We start from the raw sequence: 6,468 nt of genomic DNA, 5'->3' as shown, positions 1-6,468 counted from the left end.
GGATGAGGTCAGTTCAGTTCACTCGCAGATATACCACATCCATTTAATAAGCATACCGCAAGTTAAATAACAGTTGAATGGGAGTTTTTGAATTACATTTATGCTAAAGTTATGGCATGTCTGATTTAGGCTCCTGAATAAGATAGAGGATGATGACGCATGTCGAGCAGCGTTGCAGTCTGGAAACATTTTCCCTGTGGCATGGAGGTTAGAATTGAGACTAAGACATTATACAACAAGGACAGCCCCCTCCCACTTCAGAATTTCTCATTTGAGAGTGACCTTATTGTAATGATATAAAAGAAACGGGCATTTCTTGACATGAACAACGGAGATTTATATAGCAACACGAACTTGTAGGTTGCACGTCATGGGAATATGTTTGTTCCTCTCAGACATAGAAGGAAATCCTGGAAAAGCTTGGAGAGGACAAGGAGATTGTGAATGAATCCATTCTGCTCAACTGCACTGAACAGAACGGAGCACATTTCTCCTTTGATTATTATTATTTGACCCTGCTGGTCATCTATGAACATTTGAACATCTTGGCCATGTTCTGTTACAATCTCCACCCGGCACAGCCAGAAAAGGACTGGCCACCCCTCATAGCCTGGTTCCTCTCTAGGTTTCTTCCTAGGTTTTGGCCTTTCTAGGGAGTTTTTCCTAGCCACCGTGCTTCTATACCTGCATTGCTTGCTGTTTGGGGTTATAGGCTGGGTTTCTGTACAGCGCTTTGTGACAGCTGATGAAAGAAGGGCTTTTTAAATACATTTGATTAAATTTGATTGATGTTGGTAAGAGAACATCAATACATATAACAAATTACTTCATGGCATCACTGTTCGAACAGTAAATTCCCGTTTGGAATAATAATCCATCTCATTCTCCAATTAAATTGTCCTCTGTGTCTCATGGGTCAGAGTTCAGGTTGACTGACTGTCTCTCTGTGTTGTTGTAGGGTCTATAGAGCAGGTTGATGTGGTGAGGCTGTGTGGGGGTACCTTCATAGACCTGAGGAAAGCCTTCTTCCTACTGAGAGGGCCTGAGGCACCGCTTGTAGCCAGAGTGGATATTTGAGACAAGTCTCTCCAATCTAGTGTTTTACTGTATTTCTAGTATTATACTGTACCGTGTGTGTCTCTCTGTGTGTTTGCTCTTATACCTGGGTGTGTGTTTTGATCGTCAGGGGTTTCTGCAGCTCCACTTGGCTGCCCGCCCATAGTAACCAGTCTGGCAGTCAGTGTGTGTCACAGCAGTGGGATCACTTATTACTCCATGTTCAATTAGCTATTCAGCAGATCGCATAACACGATGGGAAAACGTCACACTTCTGCGTTGTTGTGCTACTGTGCTGTTTGTTGCAACTTTTTCATCACCGTTTAATCAAAACTCTGCATTTAACACATGCTATGATCAATTTCAGCCACTGCACCCCTCTACTAGCTCGAACCAGAAAATGGCTGCTCATTGTTCGACTCCAGGTGAGCGTAAATGGATCCGTGTCGGAACCAGAAAGAAGGAGAAGAATCGTTCTCGGCGCGCCTGCCTTCTTCCCCCGCTTCCAGACTTAAGACTTTCAAATTGCTTTGAGCCCCTGTACTAGCTGTCTTCTGACGGTGACTTGGGTGTTCCCTCCATGGCTGTGGATCTCCCAGCCTGGACCACCGCGGCACCCCTCCGCTGGGCTGTGCTCTCTGGATCAGAGCTCTGTCCCTTTGGCTGACGTGGCCTGCACGCAGCCGGGGTCTCAGCAGCCCTCTTCTCAGGTGAGTTCTGTGGCTCTGGCCTCGCAATCAGCTTCGAGACACGGCAGAGGATGGATAATTCCGGCTATTGTGATAGGGAGTTCAATGGTGAGGCATATATCTGTACCTGGGGCAAAGGCTGTGTTTTCCTCGGGCAAAAGTTCAGGATATCACCAGGTTTCTTCCCGAGGCTGTGCGTCAGTCACCGGGGGCTGATACTGTCATGGTTCATGTGGGGTCGAATGACATTATGAAGGGCAGCTCAGAACAGCTGAAGATGGATTTGATTGGGTAACTACTTGACACCAACAAACGCCTCATAATATCTGGCCCTCTGCCCTCCCTAAATCGTGGCATTGAATGGTTCAGCAGACTTTTAGCCCTCCATAACTGGCTACGAGACTACTGCAGCTCTGTGGGTGTAACATTTATTGCCAATGTTGATACCTTCTGGAAACAAAGCTCGTATTATAAGGAGGATGAGATCCACCCAAATCATTTGGGTTCCTGGATACTTTCACAGCATTAGGCTGCATTGAGACAATGACTTGTCAAGCTCATTTAATCCCTACCATTGTGTCGCTGAGTTGTCATAATGCTTCAGCAAATGTACATTATCCCAGGGGCGCTGGAAGACACAATGTAAGTAATCTAATTTATGTCCTTACTGCCCTGAATGTCTCTGCTGATCTTACAGATATTGTATGCAGTAATCATGTGCCTATGAACCAGAGTTATATTGTTAGCACTAAGGTGGTGTGCCCTAGCAGGAAGTCCACTGTGTGCAGCTCACTCTGCACTAACATAACTAACACCGACCATATGTACCTCTGCTAAGCTTCCCAGTAAAGCAAGAAAAACAATCAAGCATCCCAGAGAAGTGTTAAAAATAGCCCACGTTAACATATGTAGCTTAAGAAACAAGGTTCATGAAGTCAACAATTTGCTAGTAACAGATGACATTCATTTTCTGACAATCTCTGAAACTCATTTAGATAATACCTTTGATGATACAGTGGTAGCAATACATGGTTATAAGATCTACAGAAACGACAGAAATGCCAAAGTTGGAGGTGTGGCTGTTTATATTTAGAACCACATTCCTGTTAAGCTTAGAGAGGATCTCATGTTAAGTACTGTTGAAGTAACATGGCTACAGGTTCATCTGACTCACCTAAAGCCCATTCTGGTGGGAAGCTGCTATAGCACACCAAGTGTTTGGTAATTTATGTGATATTAATAGAGATGTATATTTTCTGGGTGGTTTAAATATTGACTGGCTTTCATTAGGCTGCCCACTCAACAGAAAGATTCAAACTGTAACCAGTGCCTGCAACCTGGTTCAGGTTATCAATCAACCTACCAGGGTGTTTACAAACAGCACAGGAACGAAATCATCAACATTTATCGATCACATTTTTACTAATGCTGCAGAAATTTGTTTGAAAGCAGTATCCAAATCCATCGGATGTAGTGATCACAATATAGTAGCCATATCTAGGAAAACCAAAGTTCCAAAGGCTAGGCCTAATATAGTGTATAAGAGGTCATACAATAAGTTTTGTAGTGATTCCTATGTTATTGATGTAAAGAGTATCTGTTGGTCTGTGGTGTGTAATGAGGAGCAACCAGATGCTGCACTTGACACATTAATGAAATTGCTTATCCCAGTTATTAATAAGCACGCACCCATTAAGAAAATGACTGTAAAAATGGTGAAATCCCCGTGGATTGATGAGGAATTGAAAAACTGTATGGTTGAGAGGGATGAGGCATAAGAAATGGCAAATAGGTCTGGTTGTCCAACGTACTGCAAATTGAGAAATCATGTGACTAAACTGAATAAAAAGAAGAAGAAACTACACTGTGAAACAAAGATAAATGGCATAAAGAATGATAGTAAAAAGCTTTGGAGCACCTTAAATTACATTTTGGGCAAAAAGGCAAACTCAGCTCCATCATTCATTGAATCAGATGGCTCATTCATCACAAAACTCACTGATATTGGAACTACTTTAATGATTTTTTTCATTGGCAAGATTAGCAAACTTAGGCATAACATGTCAGCAACAAACGCTGACACTACACATCCAAGTATATCTGACCAAATTATGAAAGACAAACATTGTAATTTTGAATCCTGTAAAGTAAGTGTGGAAGAGGTAAAAAAAAAAAAAGATTGTTGTCTATCAATAATGACAAGCCAACGGAGTCTGACAACTTGGATGGAAAATTACTGAGGATAATAGCGGACGATATTGTCCCTCCTATTTGTCATATCATCAATTTAAGCCTACTAGAAAGTGTGCACCCCAGGCCTGGAGGGAAGCAAAAGTTATTCCCCTACCTCAGGATAGTAAAGCCCCCTTTAATGGCTCAAATAGCCAACCAATCAGACTGAATACTGTGGTAATTGAGCAAGTTGAGGAGACTAAACTGCTTGTAATAACTCTGGATTATAAACTGTCATGGTCAATACATATTGATATAACAGTAGCTAGGATGGGGAGAAGTCTGTCCATAATAAAGCGCTGCTCTGCATTGTTTTTGTGAGAGGTATTGACATGTTGAATGCACAAGCTGTCTGTTTGAACTACTGGCACACAGCTCGGACACCCATGCATACCCCACAATAAATGCCACCAGAGGTCTCTTCACAGTCCCCCAAGTCCAGAATCCGTTGTGAATGTATTGTAATGTTTAAAAAAATGTATAACTGTCTTAATTTTGCTGGACCCTTGGAAGAGTAGCTGCTGCCTTGGCAGACTAGTGTCTGATGGGAAAAGGTGTTTCCTGGGGAGGCAGTCCTTCTTCCCACTGGGGATGTACACTGCACTGCCAGTCTTCTGTGACAAGGGTGAGTTTCACATGTCACACATATTAAACTAATGAAGCATGTGTATTGACAATTTATAACATGTCTATTACATAGGCTATAATCCAGTTATTACAAATATGCGTCCCAGCTGTAAACAGCATGAGAGATGTAAACTTACTTATCCATAACTGTACTGATTAAGACTATTATATTACTGTTAGCGTAAGCACTGGTATAGGTTCCTGAATGTGTTTCCCGCAACATGTGAGACCATGGAGGAGACACTCCGCAAGGAGATAGCTAAGGATGTGGGGTTGGAGTCTATCCGGTACTCAGGCTCTCAGCACTGGCCCTTCACACAGAGCTCCTTCATGATGGCCTGTCACGCCACCGTCAACCCAGAGAAAAGTCACTGGTAAGTCAGTGGCTGCCTCTCTATGCTAACCCTCTCTGTGTTTAATACATTCATGTCGCTTGAGTGTGTGCAAGACATCTAGACGAAGCCTTATCCACAGGGCCGGACTAATTTAAATCTGGGGTTCTGGGCAAGAATATTTTTTAGGCCTGTTTCTGGGCCGGTGGAGATAGCATTTTAGAGTTCTAAAGATAATTTCCTGCAATTCTACACATTTCGACATGGTTAATGCAGGTATCTGCTACAGTATCTGGGTGACACAAACATAACAAAATCAGGTTAGTAATCCGGCTCTGCTTATCAATGGTTGTAGATTTTGTGTCCAAGAACTGCTAGATCCCTATTTGTTTTAAATCGTTTTTTGTTTTAAATCGAATTTGAGATTTTACTTGTAATGAAATGCGCTATAGAAAATAAATATATTATTATTTATTATTATTCAAATGTTCCTATGCCAATACACAGTGTATATTGAAACAGGATATTATATGTTGAAAATGGAACTAACTGTACGGTGGACACACGGTGATTCAGCCTTCATGAAGTCCAAGAGGCTCTGAAGATCAAGGCACCACCTTGGAACAACAAAAGAGAGCCCACTGTGTTCTGGGTTCCATCAAGCTACGCCATAGCTAACAGGCTGATCCAGGAATGGGCCAATCAACAACCACTCAAAATCAGAGCAAGATGGGTGGACGGCGGACAGCATCAAATCTGCAAATGTAACATACAGATGATTTTAAAAGATCAGGCAGCAATACTGTACTGTGTTAAGTGCTTGGTGACATACACAGACGGGAAGTTAGATTTTGATAAAATCAATGAACATTCCGGGGTCCATAACAGACACTGCGGGGACCAGTGAACAAGAAATACATCTCACTTGTGTAAAAATGTATGTGCGATAGGGACTTGCTTTAATTTTTGACCAGTATTTCAGTAATTCATTGAACGCCTTTAAAGGGCTAGGATAAAATGCAACATTTTTCTTTCGTATTCGAGATTGCCATATGTAAAACACATTTTTGCATACATTTCAAGAGATTCTGCAGTACTTTTGTATACTTTTTAACCAGTAGTCCTGAATGTAGCACTCATGAGCCAAAAGTTGTCCCAAAAATGTCATACTACGTCACATACAGTGGCAAGAAAAAGTATGTGAACCCTTTGGAATAACCTGGATTTCTGCATAAATTTGACATAAACTTTGATCTGATCTTCATCTCAGTCACAAGAATAGACAAACAAAATGTGCTTAAACTAATAGCACTCAAATTTTATTTTTATTGTCTATATTGAATACATAATTTAAATATTCACAGTGTACTGTAGGTTGGAAAAAGTATGTCAACCCCTAGGCTAATGAATTCTCTAAAAGCAAATTGGAGTCAGGAGTCAACTAACCTGGAGTCAAATCAATGAGACGAGATTGGAGATGTTGGTTAGAGCTGCCCTGCCCATTAAAAACACTCACAAAATATGAGTTTGCT

The 6,468-nt window shown here is 41.6% G+C and overlaps 1 pseudogene; it reads left to right on the top strand.

Moving 5' to 3' along the window:
* Positions 1–201: 201 nt before the first annotated feature.
* On the top strand, positions 202–5,036 carry LOC123731412 (NAD(P)H pyrophosphatase NUDT13, mitochondrial-like; annotated as a pseudogene).
* Positions 5,037–6,468: the final 1,432 nt, after the last annotated feature.

Source organism: Salmo salar, chromosome 28 (genome assembly GCF_965601325.2).
Source record: "Salmo salar chromosome 28, fSalSal1, whole genome shotgun sequence".
Classification (NCBI taxonomy): Eukaryota; Metazoa; Chordata; class Actinopteri; order Salmoniformes; family Salmonidae; genus Salmo; species Salmo salar.
This window is presented reverse-complemented; position numbering and strand designations above follow the sequence as displayed.